The 17914-nt window shown below is 36.2% G+C and overlaps 1 protein-coding gene and 1 long non-coding RNA gene across 6 annotated transcripts in view; one reads left to right on the plus strand and one right to left on the minus strand.

Annotated features, from left to right (window-relative positions):
• Positions 1-17914, plus strand: part of LOC136025230 (extracellular serine/threonine protein kinase four-jointed-like) — a 91027-nt gene that overhangs the window by 15601 nt on the left and 57512 nt on the right. The gene's annotated exons all lie outside the window — the stretch shown is intronic.
• Positions 15920-17914, minus strand: part of LOC136025237 (uncharacterized) — a 55980-nt gene continuing 53985 nt past the window's right edge. Inside the window, exon 3 of the long non-coding RNA XR_010617042.1 lies at positions 15920-16632. This is a non-coding gene — a long non-coding RNA (uncharacterized LOC136025237). The remainder of the gene's footprint in view (positions 16633-17914) is intronic.

The raw sequence follows: 17914 nt of genomic DNA on the forward strand, positions 1-17914 counted from the left end.
AGAGGGAGTAGAAATGGGACTATAATAGCCGGCAATCATGTACAAGACAAGTTAAGACACGGTGGCTGTTTAGTGCTCGGTTGTCGAATCAGGTATAATCCGTATCATCAAGGTACCGGTATATGCTAATAACATGGTACGCACATGCATGGTATGTTGCGAAGTGTTTGATAATTATAGCAAAGCCTCGCGATAGTTATGTTGGTATAATCAGTTAGAGTACCTCGTGTTGGCACAGTAGCCCTAAACTTGAGATTAGTTTAGTAATTAGTGTCGAAAAAGATATGATGTCAAGCCGATTGTTTGGATTTAGCAAGTAGGAGTCAAACATGGGATTAGATTATTGTAGTTTGCCTCGAGGGGTTGTGAATAGAAATAATTGGTTTTGGAATTGATTGCAGGCCTCGTGTTCCGCCTAAAATGCTTAGTTTTGGGATTTCTTGTATACTTCTGTGTCTCCGCTCGAGATGAACTAGTTTGGTGAGCAGCTAGCTCCTTAGTTTGTTAGTGCATCTTGATAACCAATGAAGCGACGGTTAAAATGTGCATAGGCATAGCCAGGGTCATGAGTGGGGGGCGGGAATTTTCCTTTCGAAAACGGCCAAAGACTAAAAAAGAAGAAAATATTATTCCTTTTCAGAATTGTGTTTTTTTTTCAATTTTAGAGAAGAAAAGAAATTTCGCATCAGAGGCGAAGACTTCAATCGACAAGATCAAGCTTCTTATGTAAGACTTCTAATATCTCTCTCCTAACGCTTTGGTGCCGTGCTCTAACGAAGGGCGCCTGCAGGAAATTTCTAAAAGAAGTACAAAAGTTTTTTCTCTCTTTACGGATGGCTTTAAGAGCGAGACTGAAAAAAAAAAATTCCGGGATCTCCGGCCTTAAGCCAAATTAAAATGCCTTTTTGGGGTTAGGGGATAAGTCCCGCAATCCTCAAATGTTGTGAGCGAACATAGTTTAGCTCATAAATGTATTGAACACAGTTCCAACAGTAATAAAGGGATATCAAAGGATTTCTCTAAGGGAATCAAACACCTTTTCAACCAAATTTTGAGGTATATTATCTTTTTTGGTGGGTTGGGATTCCCTTTAACCCTGTTTGTGGTTACGCTTGGACCAACGGTAAAATATTCGTTTTTAGAAGGAAAATATTCCTGCTTTTACCAATGGTCGCCTTAGAAGTTTTACGTTTTCCTAGATGAAAAACTAAGAATTTTTGTTATGTTAGACTTGCTTTAATACCCGCATACGTTATCGCCTCCAGGAGCTATAAAAATTAAACGTAATATTACTAAACAATAACTTGTTCCCATTCCTCATGTTTTTATGCTTATGTGCTTAAAGTTATGTCGTTCCGAATCTTTCACATTAAAGTTTTTCTCCGAAGGCAAGCGCTGTTTAACGGAATTCTGGTGTTTTATCGATGCTCCACGCAGCTAGTGTATCCAAAATTGCTTTAGCAGCAATGCAAGAAGTTTTATCTTCTTTTTTGACAAAAAGGCTTATCGTAATGATGGTTATGTATTAAGCTTTATTTCCACGGGAGGTAAGATGTTGTCATAGGCGTTGTCTTAGGGTGCAATGAAGCAGCTGCCTCCACTGGGCTCATAATTTGTGAAATATAAGGGCAAGCAACAAATGAATTTATTAGAGGAAAATGAGTATTTGCGCAGTCTAGGACCCCCCAAAAAATCATGACTATGTCCTCACCCTAATTAAATTCCGAAGGTGAATGTGAGTTTTTATGTGCAATTTTGGGAAATTTGTCCGTTTTGATATATTTTATGTTCTCTTAGCTGATGGTATGGTTGTTGCCTTGTACTTTCTGGCTAGGCTAGGGGTTCCAACCATGCGAGGGTTCCTTGTCTACTTTGTGCAACAAGAAAATTCGTTAATGAACCCTTCTATAGGCTACATTAAAAATTATGTTATTAAACTCCATATATACATGTATACACTACATATATACACATATACACTCCATATGGGTAGGCTCTATATACAATTATATTGCTTCCAATGGAACGCTGTTGGCACTTTCATTGTATTTTTGTGTTCTTTGGTAAAAATGTTGTGTTTTCCAAAATTGCCACCTTTTATTAAAAGTGACGCGTTTATGAATAAATTATACAGAACAGGATTGCAAAGGTTATACCGTAGCTGTTTCATGGACTTTTCCAATCCACCAAGATCAATAATAACTTGTTCTGCTCATAATAGCGTGTGATAATAGTGTGTTCTACTCAGTACACCGTGGATATTTTCTCTTAGGCGGGCTCAAAAAGCCCCAATCTCTTGGATAGCCGAGTTCTTAGCCATACTGTAGATCAGTGTTTCTCAAACTTATTTAGACACTTTACCGGACTCCTTTTTACCAACAGAACGTTTTAGGTACTCCTTCTTAGTTACCGGCACTAAGTAAACTATAGCTAAAATATAAATAAATTTGCCAGCCATGGAAAATAAATAAAAAAACAAGTTTTTTCAAATGAAAGTAAGGAGCAACATTAAAACTTAAAACGAACAAAATTTATTGCATATATTAGGGGGTTCGTGTCCTCCTTAATACCTCGCTCTTTAAGCTGAATAATTTTTAGTAATTTCAAAAGAGCCATTTATTTTTAATTAACCGACCTTTGTGATTCAGGGGTCATTTTTAAAGAATTGGAACAAAATTCCAACAGAAGTGTATAGAGCCAGATATTGACGAGGGGGCAAACCCCCTCAAATACATCATAAAATATACGAATATAGAAGTTTGTTACGTGAGTTAATTCGTCATTTACGTATATTTATCACTAACAAAAACGTTCGTGAATAAAACTAAAAATTGTACTGGCCTTTTTAAGTAACCGAAAAATGGAGGGCAAATAGGTCCCCTCCCCTGTCCCTTTTTTCTCAAAATCGTCCGATCAAAACTTTGTGAAAGCCATTTAGCTAAAAAATAAAATTAATATGCAAATTTTGTTTGAATTATTCATGTACGGTGGGCCAAAATCAAAACCTGCACTAAACAAAAAACGCTCAGAAATTAAATTAAATAACAAATTTTTTTAACAGAAAGTAAGGAGCGACATTAAAACTTAAAACGAACAGAAATTATTCCCTGTTTGAAAAGGGCTGTCCCCTCCTCAACACCCTGCTCTTTACGCTAAAGTTTGACTTTAGTGACTTTAGCTCTTTCTCACAACTCTACTTTTTAAAACAATAAGACACTTTAGCGTAAAGAGCGGGGCACTGAGGAGGTGACAGCCCCTTTCATATGCGGAATAATTTTTGTTCGTTTTTTGAGTTTTAATGTCAGTCCTTACTTCCAGTTAAAAAACAAGAGCTAAGAGCTCATATGCCACTTGTGATGAGGCCAGAAGAGCTAAGAGCCAAGAGCTCATATGGTATGAGCTCTAACAAAATTCTAAGAATCAATAGATTGATTTAAAAGTAAAATCAGAGGCTTAATGCCGGTTGGGATTTAAAATAAGAGCTCTGAGTCACGATGTCCTTTTAAATGTCAAAATTCATTATGATCCGATCACCCACTCCTGAGTTATAAATATCTCTATTTTTTCTATTTTTTTTTCTCTCCCTTCAGCCCTTCAGATGGTCGAATCGGGGAAAACAACTTTATCAAGTCAATTTATGCAGCTCCCTGATACGCCTACCAATTTTCATCGTCATAGAACGTCCAGAAGCACCAAACTCGCCAAAGCACTGAACCCCTCCCCCCAACTCCCCTAAAGAGATCGAATCTAGTACGGTTACGTTAATCACGTATCTACGACATTTGCTTATTCTATCCACCAAGCTTCATTCCGATTCCTCCACTCTAAGCGTTTTCCAAGATTTCCGATTTCCCCCTCAAACTCTCCCCAATGTCAAAAGATCCAGTCGGGATTTGATGAATTCCTTCTAAATATGAAGTTTCATCAAGATCCGATCATTCATTCGTAAGTTAAAAATACGTCATTTTTTCTAATTTTTCGGAATTAACCCTCCCCCCAATTCCTCCAAAATAGAGCGGATCCGTTCCAACAATGTCGATCACGTATCTAAGACTTCTGATTATTTTCCCCACCAAGTTTCATCCCGATCCATCCACTCTTAAGTGTTTTCCATGATTTTAGGTCCCCCCCGCAAACTCCCCCCCCCCCAGTGTCACCAGATCGGGTCGGGATTTAAAATAAGAGCTTTGAGACACGATATCGTATTAAATATCAAACTTCATTGAGATCCGACCACCCGTTCGTAAGTTAGAAATACCTCATTTTGTCTAATTTTTCGGAATTAACCCTCCCCCCCAACTACCCCAAAGAGAGCGGATCCGTTTGGGTTATGTCAATCACGTATCTAGGACTTGTACTTATTTTTCCCACCAAGTTCCATCCCAATCCCTCCACTCAAAGTGTTTTCTAAGATTTTAGGTTTGCCCCTCCAAACTCCCCCCCCCCAATGTCACCAGATCCGATCGGGATTTAAGATAAGAGCACTGAGATACAATATCCTTCCAAGCATCAAATTATATTAAGGTCTGATCAACCGTTCGTAAGTCAAAGATACTTCATTTTTTCTATTTTTTTCGAATTAACCGGCCCCCCACTGCCCCCCAGATGGTCAAATCAGGAAAACGACCTTTTCTAATTTAATTTGATCAGGTCCGTGATACGCCTGCCTAATTTCATCGTCCTAGCTTACATGGAAGTGCCTAAAGTAGCGAAACCGGGACCGATAGACAGACCGACAGAATTTGCGATTGCTATATGTCACTTGGTTAATACCAAGTACCATAAAAACTTGTTTTTTTTTTTTAATTTATCAAACTGTTCGTGGTAATGAACTGTAGTAAGGAGCGACCCGGCTCAATAGTAACCAAAACTCTAAAAAACGGAATTTTGATACCAATAGTTACATCAAAAGTTCCATCGCATTTTAATGTTGATTTCAAATATATAAGTTTCATCAAGTTTAGTCCTACCCATCAGAAGTTACGAGCCTGAGAAAATTTGCCCTATTTTAGAAAATAAGAGGAAACACCCCCTAAAAGTCATAGAATCTTAACGAAAATCACACCATCAGATTCAACGTATCATAGAACCCTACTTTACAAGTTCCAAGCTCCTATCTACAAAAATGGGGAGTTTTGTATTTCTGAGATAGCCATCTTATTCAGCATAGTCGAAAAACCTTATAACTATGTCTTTGGGGACGACTTACTCCCCCACAGTCCCGTGGGAGGTGCTGCAAGTTACAAATTTTGACCAGTGTTTGCATGTAGTAATGGTTTTTGGGGAGTGTACAGACGTTTTCAGGGGGAGTTTTTAGTTGGAAGGGGGGCTGAGGAGAGGGGGTTATGTGGGGGATACTTTTCATGGAGGAATTTGTCATGGGGGAAGAAGATTTTCATAAAGGGGGCGCAGCTTTTCTGGCGTTATTTAAAAAAAAAACAATGAAAAAATAAATATGCAAAAGTTTTTTCAACTGAAAGTAAGGAGTAGCATTAAAAATTAAAATGAACAGAAAATATTACGCATGTAAGGGGCTCACATCCTACTAATACCTCACTCTTTACGCTAAAGCATTTTTAGTAATTCCAACTATGCATTCTACTGCCTTCGTGATTCAGGGGAAAAAAATTTAAGCTTTAGTGTAAAGAGCGAGGTATTGACGAGTGGGTGAAACCTCTCATATACATAATAAAAACGTACGAATATAGAAGTTTGTTACGTAAGCTAATCCGTAAGTTACATATATCTTTCACTAGTTAAAACGTTCGTAAAAAACTAAAAGTTCTAGTTGCCTTTATAAGTACCCAAAACAGTTGGAGGGCAACTGGGCCTCCTCCCCCTCCTTTTTTCTCAAAATCATTCGATCAAAACTATGGGAAAGCCATTTAGCCAAATAAATAAATATGCAAATTTTGCTTTAATTATTCATCTGCGGAGAGCCGAAATCAAAACATGGATTAATGAAAAAACGTTCAGAAATTAAATACAAAAAACAAGTTTTTTTAACTGAAAGTAAGGAGTGACATTAAAACTTAAAACGAACAGAAATAATCCCGTATATGAAAGGGGCTGTTCCCTCTGCAATGCCCTGCTCTTTACGCTAAAGTTTTTTATGTTTTAAAAATTAGAGTTGAGAGAAAGAGTCAAACTTTAGCGCAAAGAGCAAGGCGTTGAAGAGGGAACTTTCAGTTAAAAGAGCTTGTTTTTTTATCTAATTAATTTTTAGAACCGAAACGTTTACACCACATGTGCTCAGTCCAGTAGCTGTTTAACACAGGACGGTAAGGACCCCAATGCTACTATCAGCGGGTGATTAAACAATTACACGGATACAGGAAAAACCAAGGTGCACGAAAAAATGATAGGGGAATTGTTTTTTGTTGGTAATGCAAAATAAAAATAATAATGTTAGTGAATAAATGGAAAAATTCTCTTCCCAGTTTTTACGTTTTTTTTTTCAAATCTTACGTCTAATGGAGCCGTCTTAGCCAAGTGGGTAGCGCTCCAGACTTGAAATACTGAGGTCAGGGGAACGAGTCCATGGGTTGGTTTAGAACGGGGGTCAATAGTATGACTCAGCCAGAGTCGACCAAGCTCTAAATGGGAAGGTGCCTAAAGAAATCTGCAAAGTCGGCCAAGCTCTAAATGGGCTAAATAAATCTGGAGGAATACATGGGAAGCGTCGGATGATTTGCCCCAAGCACATATTGCACTCCCGGCCGAAGACTTTGATTCTGGAGATCGGTACCTGCGCAACGTACCTGCGCAACGTAGACCGTAGGTCGGCATGCGAAAAAGTTTTAAAAATAAGAAAGTAATGGAGGATTACGTCTAAGAAAATTTTAATTTTTCTGCTTGAGCCTCTTAGTTCGACTGCGCTTTTCGGAACTAAAAATGGAAATAAAACAAAGGAAACAATACGAAAAAATTTAAGTTTGTTCAAGGCACCTTCTCTATTCTAAGAAGAAAAAACTAAAACGATGCTAAAGGGGGATTTTAATGTCATGAGACCTTTTTTATCTTTGATGTGATCGCCGTTTGAAAGTTTGAATTTGTTAAGGAAATTATGTGGATTTTGTATCTTTCCAGAGGAATTTTTATGAACTTATTATTTTGTTCAGTTGTACAGTATTTATGTTTGTGCTACAAGGACACACACTTCTAATAAAGTTTAAAAAGAGTCTAAAGGTCACAAATAACATAAATAAGTATATTAAGCAGTCAATTTGTATTCTTGTACTAAAAAAGCCTCGTTTCAAAGGCTAAAAAACTAAATGGGGACTTTTAAAGCTTATTTTAGAAATTATTTCGAATCGTTTTGGTGACAACCTTGGTTACAGTATGCTGTAACAAACAAGACAAAAAAAAGGGAATGTTCATTGCATATCTATGGAATGATGACAGTCTTCTTGGTATTAGAAGACAAAAAAAAGTTGGAGCTATATATTGTTTTTGTTTTACTACTAAATCCATCATCTTCAATTTCACTGGGACTTGTAGTCATTCTTCGGTTGGTATCAAATAACCACATCCATGTCGAGTTAGCGACAAGTAAAAAGTAGTTAGATTTATCTAGGTCCAGATATTTGTATTTTTTTTGCATGACCTTAAGGTTCATGTTCCCTCTGCAAGTAGTTGCATGAATTCTAGGAAATCTTGGTGGGGCAAAATGTGTTTTTCAAAACCAGAGGGGTGATTAGCTGGTTTTTCAATTTTATGATGAAAATGCCCAGAGAAAAGACATTTTCAGTGAAACTACCCTAGAATTTTTTTTCAAAATCGGGCGGGGGGGGGGGTAAATATCTAGGGGACAAATCCCCCTTGACGCCCATGTATTTGAGATCTTGTATTTTATTTTTTTGCTATCATTTTTATCAAAGAAAAACGAAAATTTTGATATCATAGTTGAGATTTAGTTTTATTCATCTACTGAATTAAGATTAAAATGTTTTTTAGAATACCCTTATATTATAAATACTTCCAATATTGGTTGAAAATTTGAAAAAAAGAAGATAATTTTCATATTTTTATGGATTGTCTCGATCCATCTCTAAGAAAAAATTGAAGTAATACCGTAGTCCTGGTTCGGTGAATGGACATACCTGAAACTAATGAATCCATTGATATAAATATCTTAATTATATCCAATGATAGAGGATAGAAGCATAAATAAGTTAATGTTGCAGACTTGTCGGAAAATTGGTTGTTTCCGAGGGAACATATATATTAAGCTGTCTTTCCGCCACAAATAGCAAGGGTATCTGCTGGAAAATTTAAGGGGGTTGAAAGTCTGCAAAACTTGTTTGAAAGGGGGGGTAAAGATTTTGGTGAAACATTACTTTTTTTCAAATATATTTATTTCCAACACTTTAATATCATAAAATTGTGTACTTTTTCCATATTTTAGTCTTTGGAGAGACGCTATGTTTGACATTACCCCCACTCTCCTTTTCAGTGAGCGCCCATGCTTTATGGACAAACATGATCCGTAATTTTGAGCGGTATTCTCCAGTATGAGTTAAGTACTTTAAATGAAGGAGGTTTTGATATACGTAAACAAATAGGAAATTTAGGCTTATTTGTTCCACCAAAAATAAATTGTCATGCTATTTTCTTTTTATCCTAATGCAACTTAAAAAGCTATACACAGGTATAGTTTTTAAATTGGAGAGTTATTCGTGGGAGGGATTAAACACCAATTTTAGTTTCAGGCTATAATTTTCAACCACGTATGTTTTATCCCAGCAAACGAAGTACGTTGTATCAATTGGTTCAGTCCATATTATTTTATCTTATTTAGTTCATTGGGGTCAATTCACGTAAATGTAAGGAGATATTTTTTTTTTAAATGAAGATACAAAAAGAAAGACGTTTTTCAAAAAGTAGGGGGCATTTTTGCTTCTTTCGATTTTCTGAAAATAAAAATACAAAAAAGAGACCCCCCTCCCAGCTTATATGCCAGGCTCCGCAGCATACGCTTCGCTTCGCCCTTGTCCATCAAAAATAAAATTTAAGCAACTTATATACTGTTATTGAGAGTATTATAATATTATTGGAATTGATTCTTCAAGTCCACAAATTCCACTTTGATGACAAATCAAAGATTTGTTAGAATTCGTGATCACGTTTTTATTTGGATTTCGCTCCATGTATGCGGGCAAACTCTTACAAACAGCGACATAATAGCCAATTCAAATACACGACTATTATGGGAATCTCCTTAACTCATGATTTTCCAGGGGAGAGAAGTACAAGTCACCTTGGGTGCTTCATGGCTTTTATTTTCCATTTGAAACGCACCCCCAGAATCCTCATTGGTCAATAGCATAGTACGAAAACGGTTGGACAGACATGTCAGTCATTCGGAATTTATGCAAAGCTAAATAGTTTTTCTTGCTCTTATGTAACAAAATACTACAGTGAATGTAATTTCTTTAGATGTTTTAACCTACAAAAAAAGAAGAAGAACAATTTAAACAGGTTTCCTCTGAAGTTTACAGAGATAAGCTCGGTTTGTGTAGGTATCAATTTCAACTTGAAATTTTCAGTGGTTGAAACTGCTATATTTTTAGTTACTGATTTTGCTGATTTGTCAAGCCCGAAAACAAAGTGAAAAAGAGACTGCGCATGGTATTTTAATAAATATACGGCTCCTTATTGCCACCCAAATTGGGGAATAGAAGTGGAACAACTGCGTAGGCTAATGATGATCAGGGTTGCCACCTCTAGTGATTTATCACTATTTCTAGCTATTTTTTAGGTACTTATGTGTTATAGCAACCACACTCAAGTTCTTGATCTGAGCAAAAACGGTTTCTATGTCTGCATTCGTTGACCCGCTTGGCCTGCTTTCCATGATTCTTTGTTGTAGTTTTCTTAATTTAGCTACTAAAATATTATATTACCTTTGGTATATTTCATTAGGATTAACCTAACTTCACTTCTTCGGTGGGGTTGCTAATATTCGTAAATACCATTTTTATATTGCCTAAACAAAAATAATCACATAAATTGCTAGATTATTGAAGAAAATCGCCAAACTAAAAACAAAACAAAAAAACACCAAAATCTTTTTTTCACCGGGTGGTAACCCTACTGATGATTGTTGCTGAGAAAAACACGACATCTCATACACGTTATTGCACAAAGATGATTTTTGCATAGTAAAATGGGTGTATCATACGAGTTAGCTGAAAATCTACCTTTATCACAAGGCCGTATCCAAGGAGGGGACGGGTTAGTGGCTTGTTACCCCCCCCCCCGGACTCGTAAAAACGTAAGGAACATGCATATACAAAATTTGGATGCGTTTTTTAAGTTTTTCTACCCCCCCCCAGAAAAAATCCTGAATACGGCCCTGCTTCATAACATAAACTATTCGATTTATAAGAAGACGCAGGAATTCAAAAAAGAAAAAACGACAACGAATTATCGTTTGGTAACTGATACATATTCAGGAATTTATCTCCGGGAATAGGGGGGCTTGAGAAACACGAAAACTTAATGATTTTTTTGAGAAAGGCAAGGAATTACAAAGACAACTTTGAAAATCAAGTTTGGAAGGGGAGACACGGGACAGAATTATCTACTTACATGCATAATGGATAAGAATGAAAGTGCCGGTAGGTGAAATCATATGTATGATCATTACAGAAATTTAACGTTTATTGAAATTTACCCGTTACGGAATGCATTACAGTCAAGGCCGCATCCAGGAGGGAATTGACGGATTTGACCCCTCCCCCAGAAATGTTCTTTCAACTCGTAAAAATGTAGCAAAAATGGATTTGAAAATTTTTTTGACGCGTTTAAAAACAAATTGTGTACCCACCCCCTGAACAAAATCTTGGATACGGCCCTGATTACAGTGTATTTCGATTCATTTTTTTTATTGCAAACAAAAGAATATTAAATTTTCGAAGTTTTAGTGAGTGTTCTCAAGCCGCCAAATTTGCTGAAATTTGGTCAGTAGCCTACTTTTTTATTATAATTTATTTGCTCAGAACGAATAGTGAGATAAAATGTCGGAGGGCCGTTCTCTGCAGAGTATTGTTTGTGCTGTATTATATCCCTTATTTAGGACAAACTTTGAATTTATTTGAATTAGAAAGAGGATTAGTTTATTCTAAAAAAAAAGAAAAAAAAACATAAAAAGGGTCTGCCATTATGCTCTAATGAGCCTGTGTAGTTAAAATACACTTTAAATTCATTCATATGGAAACCAAGAGATAAAAAACAAAGAAAAAGCATAAACAAAATGGAATAAGAGGGAAAAAATATTGACATGGAAAAACACTTACATGGCTATATAATTACTGGAAGTCTAGGAAGCCTGGTAAATCCATAAAGTATAATCACAAAGAGATATGAAAAAACAATCAAAACTTGTAAGTTTGCCTAAAACCATCCAAAGGGGAAAAAAGATCTGACCTGGAGAGAAACTAACAACCATACATAGCATAACACAAGCTCATTATACTATTTTTTAAATTTTAAATTAAATATTTTTTTAAATACTATTTTTTTTAATTTTTTTAAATTATTTTTTTATTAAATTAAATTTTTCAAATTAAAAAATTACAATTTTTAAAAATTGGAGGATCAACAATACTGTGACCTCCATTTGGAACTTGGACCAATCTTTTGGGACTCTGCAGGCCAAAAGAATTCCGGGAGTACTGACCGTGTTATTTGCATCCTAGTGGGTGACACGTCCCTCCATTTCTGCACCACCTTTAATAATCACAAAATTTATGTAGTTTTACACTTGGGATGAATACATGACTAGTAAATTCATTCTTTACTAAAAGAGGCCAGTTTTAAAATTTTATACTAACATTTTACCTTTAATCATATGATTTATAATCTAAGATACCAATTAATTTGTAGGGGAACAGAGCGTTGAACTGGAATATGTCAATCATAGATTGAAGTGTTTGTTTTGGGTGGAAGCCTATACATTTTGTTCGTGGTCAGATCCAGCTACCATTTGTCAATGGTAGCCTATTTTTTGTTTTGGTTCTACTTGAATAACCGAAAAGCACAGTTTTGACAACCTATTATAGTTGAGTGGCCAAATATGACCTATCGCTCTTAACCCTTTTCTCATAGTGGGACCGGACAACCCAAATTTATTCCTAGGCAATTCCTCTGACAAACATTTAGCATAGTATCTTAACCCTTGAAATCTTCCACGTATAAGAAACCAACTCGACCACTGCCATTACGTTGGCCTCTAGGGTGACAATCTCGGTTCTAATACTTATCTTCCTGTTCTTACACACCTTTTCCAACTCCGAAGTAATTCAATGGAATTTAGGGGGTGGAGACAGAATGTATTTTTCAATTTTTCTATGAAAATGTCCTCAGAAAGGTTTTATTGAAAATTTTAGGGTGACCATAAAATATAGGAGGGCATATGCACCCTACCTCTTCTTCCTCCGAATGGATGACACTAAATCCGACATCAATACTGATAATTTACTACCTTGGCTGCTGAAGTTGTCCACTCTGTGAGTTACATTGCCTCCTAATATCGCCTATTCACCCCCGTTTACTCGTAGTTTAAGAATGTTGTTTTTCTCAGTGCTAATTTTCGTAGCTTTTCACGCGTCCACAACTCTAACAGCCTCTAATGATTTACTCATTTTGCTACCATTTTCTCCGGGATTCTTAAGATTATCTGCCTAATTTAAGCCCCGGAAAGCTTTGATTTCCTTAGTATTTATTACCATGTTCTCCCAAAGTCTTGGCGGAATTCCTCACCTTTGCACGAAGTCTATCAAACAACAGAGATAAGACACAACCATGGTTAAATCCTGATTTCACGCCAAACCAGTTACTAATTTGCTTCCTACCTCAACCATAGTATTATTATTCCCGTAAGTAGCAATAGTCACTTAAATGTACTTAATTCTTAATTGATATACCGTACAAGTATGGGACCTTCAATTAAGCTTTTTCATCAATATAATTTTGTTTCTCATTCTATAAACTCTGGACTAAAGTAGGTCTGGAAATTCAGATAATACGAACTAAGCGTATAAATCTAACACCGCACAGTTATTTTTCCTTAAAACTTATCCACAACCTCTCTTCCTCTACTAAGTACTATGATGCTAAGTAATTTGCTGTATAACCTTACAATTGCTGTAATGCCTTATAATTTTGGGTTCACTCTTAGCGCCTTTCTTACATAAGGAGCTTTATTTTACTGAAAATCACTTATTACCTACGCTCTATAGAAAAAATTATATACATGATATTCATAACTTCGAAACCCTATTTTCAAATGCACCTTCACCATACTTTCAGTACATGATACTTAATTATTTTTCAAACCTTTCAGTACCGTCTCTAACTCCTTGTCGCTAAATAAAATTTCCGTCATACCTAAATTATCATAATATCTTATTATTTTCTATATCCTTTTCTAGCGCTTTGTCACGGTTTAAAGTATTCTCAGAATGTTCTAGTCATCTCGCCCCAACAACCTAAATCACTAATTGTGGCCTCTTTCCTACCTTTAACTGGCACTATTCCGGATAGACTACTTCCTTACAATTTCCCTTACGTCAATCTAACTAATCCCTATCTTACTAATATGCTGTCTGACTGCACCTTTCAGGTCATCAGCACTTTAATGCATGGCCTCTGTTTCATGTATCCTTAATTTCTGCGTTTTATGTCTTCCCTAATTTCCTTGTCCCCCTCTTATTTTCTAAGTTATATTGCTCAGAAATTTCTTATACGAAACCTATACCAAGCTTTACGCTTTTTCATTAATATTTATTTGCTACTTTTGGACTTCCCTCACTAAAGCATCTTCAGCTAATTTGTTTTTATTTATTTGCTGCTTTTCGGGCTTTGCTCACTAAAGCATCATCAGCTACTTCACAAATTATGTTCCTTGAACTGTTCTAATTATCACCTACATTATCAAATTCTAAACCTCCCAATTTCATGTCGAACTGGTCTGAGAGCATTCTTCTGAAACTGTCATCCTAAAATCCAAGTCTAACCACCTGGTAAGCAGTTACGCTTCTTGAGTTTCAGCAAGTTAACTCTGGATACTGCTAGATAGTCATCTTTAATTTCTACATCAATAAGAGTTTTGTGCCCGTTTTGGGTAGTTCTGGTATACGTTTAACGACCTTATATCAAACAAAAATACCAAAAATTTAGGTCCTGCCTACTTTTCACGGCTGTAACGAGAGAAAGGTCGATATGGCTAGGACACGTTAGGCGGATGAAAGATTGCTGAAAAACCAGAAGAACTCTACCTAGCTCAAGATCCGGTGCAATGTTATGCCGTTTAATGGCTATAATTTCCTCAAATCGTCAAGATCGCCTTCAATTTTGTTGTCAGTTACGGTTCTGGTTAGGCAAACTTGTAAACGGTTCAGACCCAACTTTGACGTCGCTAAGAGGCCGGCCACTCATGCATGGTTTCTCTTCCTGTGATAGGGTTGGAGAGAGAAGCTTGTGGTAGCAGTGGGACCCACAACCAAATCACAGTCGAAACAGCTTAAACCTTCTTAACCTAACCGGTCCTCTTCGGGACATTTTGCAGGGGACGAATTATCAGTCTAACAATTACAAAATAAAATGGACATTGATTAACGATATTTCCATTTTACAAGTATAACGATTGCTTATGGGGTAAGAAGAGAGCTTAAAATATTGTGTGATTCAAATTGTTAATCACGGTCTTTTTAGTTGTCTCTGCTCTTTAAGTAAAAAATTCAGTTTTTTATATATTTTCTTTTTAATAGGGAGGAAGTTATTTGTAAAATAGGAGGTTCTGCCAGTATTGGAGTCACAGCACAGCACAGCTTAGATACCAATACAGTTATAAAAACTCGATTTATTTTTGGGACCCAGTGCGCGATAGCAATGCTAGCGGCTGGAGACAGGAAACTGGTAGCACAGCTTAGATACCAATATTGCTATCTAAGCTGTGTATGCAACAAAATTGCGTTCCCGCCTATGGTGTTGTAGTACGATCTATGCGTCGGAGCGCGGGCTTGAAGAAGGCGCCAAGTTCAGAGCTCTGTACCAAAAGCTTCTCATGGGCAAGATAGGAGTTTTCATAACTGTATTGGTATCTAAGCTGTGAGTCGCAGCAGAAACGAAAGCATTTGCTTCTGAGGTATGCCAGCTTCACTGGAAACTACAAGAAATAGGCAAATTACTTTGACTTTTTTAAGAAAAATTGAAGGATATAACCTTCGAAAATCACAGTAAATTGTAGTCAATAGAGGTAAATTCAATCTTGTTGCCCTCAGTAAGCCGAATTTCATTTTTTTTTTTTTTTTTTTTTTTGATCGTTCTGTTCTTTGTCTCGGTACGGAGGGAAAAATAGTGAAGAGGTTCATCTACCAAATATTATTCAGAAGCTGGCTAATACAGGGGCTTCAATTAATTGCCCCCTCCCCATAGTTACTGAAAAATGCTTTTTCGGTAATTTCATTAAAAGTTCCTTTTTTAATATTTTTCATTTAAAAATTGAAAGCCAACAAATAACCCCTCTAAATTTAAAAAATATAATTTGCCCCCCCCCCATTTATTTCTGAGAACTGGTGTAGCTTGACTTGTATACACAATAGACTTTCACAAAACGGCGTGTCGGTGCTTGTCACCTCAACACGGTTTCACTCATTTGTTTTCCTATACTTTTTTTATCAGATTTTCTTTCTTTTTTTTAGGCCGTTTCCTGTTTTTTTATTCATATTACTCCACTATTTATATTTCTTATGAATGTGAGTAATAAATAACTTTTATTATCATTAACGTGGCTAAATTTCTCAACTGGATCCGTTTTGAAAGAGAATTAATTCTTCGTTTTTTCATGACCTGTCCTCAGTGACGTCAGTTGTTTGGGCGGTGGGTAAGGGAGAGTATATGCCCCCTAGATTTTTGCCCCCGCGCCCCAACTGGATTTTGAAAAATATCTTTCAGGGGTATTTTTTTTGTTAAAAAAGCCTTTTTTGGTATTATAATCGTAAAAAGTGAAAACATACTACAAAAATGCCCTTGATTCTCAAAAGTAAATATTGTCCCCCTCTAAATTTTCCTCAATTGACACTACTGTCTATCCTTAATATTAAAACAAAATATAACATGTTGCAGCTATTTTATTTATTACCTCCAAAATATACTAACGCTAAAAAATATATTCACCTAAACTTTTCAAATTAGCTACGACATAAAAAAGACATTTGAAACTAGCTATTTAAAACACAGTTAGTATTATTTGTATTTTGACGAGGTTGACGTAAGCGAAAAAATACGAAAGAAACTAACGCATATTTAATTTTATAGTATCTACAATTTACCGACACCAAGTATTTACCTTTTCATGCATTATGACCCCAGTATTAAGCAATAGATTCTTAAATATTGTGCATTTTTTGCTGTTTGCTGGTGGCAATCGTTTTTGGTCACGCAGAGTCAGTTATTTAGACAAACTGCTTCTTCGTCTCTTGCGTCGCGTAATTGATCATAGCCAGAGACCGTACAGGCTACATTCCATTAAATTTTGATAGGATTCTGCCCTGAAGGTCTATATTGAGTCCGAATGGTCGTCACTAGGTCTTCCCGTCAATCTCATAAAACGGATGACGCATCCAACTATAATGAAAGAGGTTATTAATGCATTGACAAACCTATAAAATTGCTCAAGATACAATTTACTGAATAAGAAGAAGTGCAGTAAATTCTTTGGTGGTGAAAAAGATGAAGAAAGCAGGAGAATATATAACAAACTATCCAGTAATTACGTGTTATCCCGACCACACTCAAGAAGTGAAGCTAAAATCATATTGAAATATACCTAAATATAAAGAAAGTATTATAATATAGTAACAAAATTGTGGAAACTACAACAGAGAATTATGGCAAGCAGGTCGCCCAGAACGCATTATCGGTAGTTATCTGTTATAGCTACAATACTCAAGTTCTTTGTCTCACAGAACCGGTTTCTTTCTATAGATTCTTTCAGCTTAGTGTGAGAGCCACAAAGAAAAGTGATAGAATAGATGGGAAACATATAATTTGGGCAGTATATTTAAACACTAGGGACTGGGGTAGTAAAGTATTTGAACAGCGTCAAGTTCGAAAACAGTTCTTACTTCATAATATTCAGAATAACGGTAGCTAACACATATTGCATGCAGACTCGCTATACTTTACCCCCACCCTCTCTAATATGTAAATATCTAGTCCAAAATTTTCTCTAAACTATATTTTCATCATACTTAGGCATATTTCATTAGGATTAACCTAAATTCACTTCTTGATTGTTGTAGCTATAATAGAAAAGTACCTGCTCCTAAATTAACAACTCATCACTAATCTAGATGTCACCTTACTGACTTGCTCTGAATCAAACATGTACATTGTCGTTTTCCACCCTACCCTGTTTGGGTTTTCACTATGGGCCCCGCAAAGCGTTATTTTTTGTAGTTTTTGTTTTGTTTTATATGGGTGGCTGAACTTTAGCTAATAGTTGCCGGATGGGACAATAGGATTAAGCAAAAATTGAAAGTAGTGATTGAGTGGTTGCAGCCAATGTTGATTGCACACACAAAAAATTGTGAGACGCCCAGATTTGTTGCAGTAGAACATCGAACTAACCAAAACTTTTACTCTACTACCTTTAAAAGAAATAATACCACGATAAAAGTAGTTAGTCACATACAAAAGGGGGAAAGGGGGTTTGGGTCTGTGTCCCTTCGCCCTCATACAGTTCATCCTTATTTAGTGTTCAACTGTGCATACTCTCCTCTAAATAAATTATGCTTACTGGGCTGTCGTAGCTATTTAATATATAAAAAAAAATCGTTCACAAGCTCGTCTTCACAACTTTTATAGACTGACCCAGGGGGACGGGTGAAAGGGAATTCGGACATGG

The sequence above is a fragment of the Artemia franciscana genome, chromosome 3 (genome assembly GCF_032884065.1).
Source record: "Artemia franciscana chromosome 3, ASM3288406v1, whole genome shotgun sequence".
Classification (NCBI taxonomy): Eukaryota; Metazoa; Arthropoda; class Branchiopoda; order Anostraca; family Artemiidae; genus Artemia; species Artemia franciscana.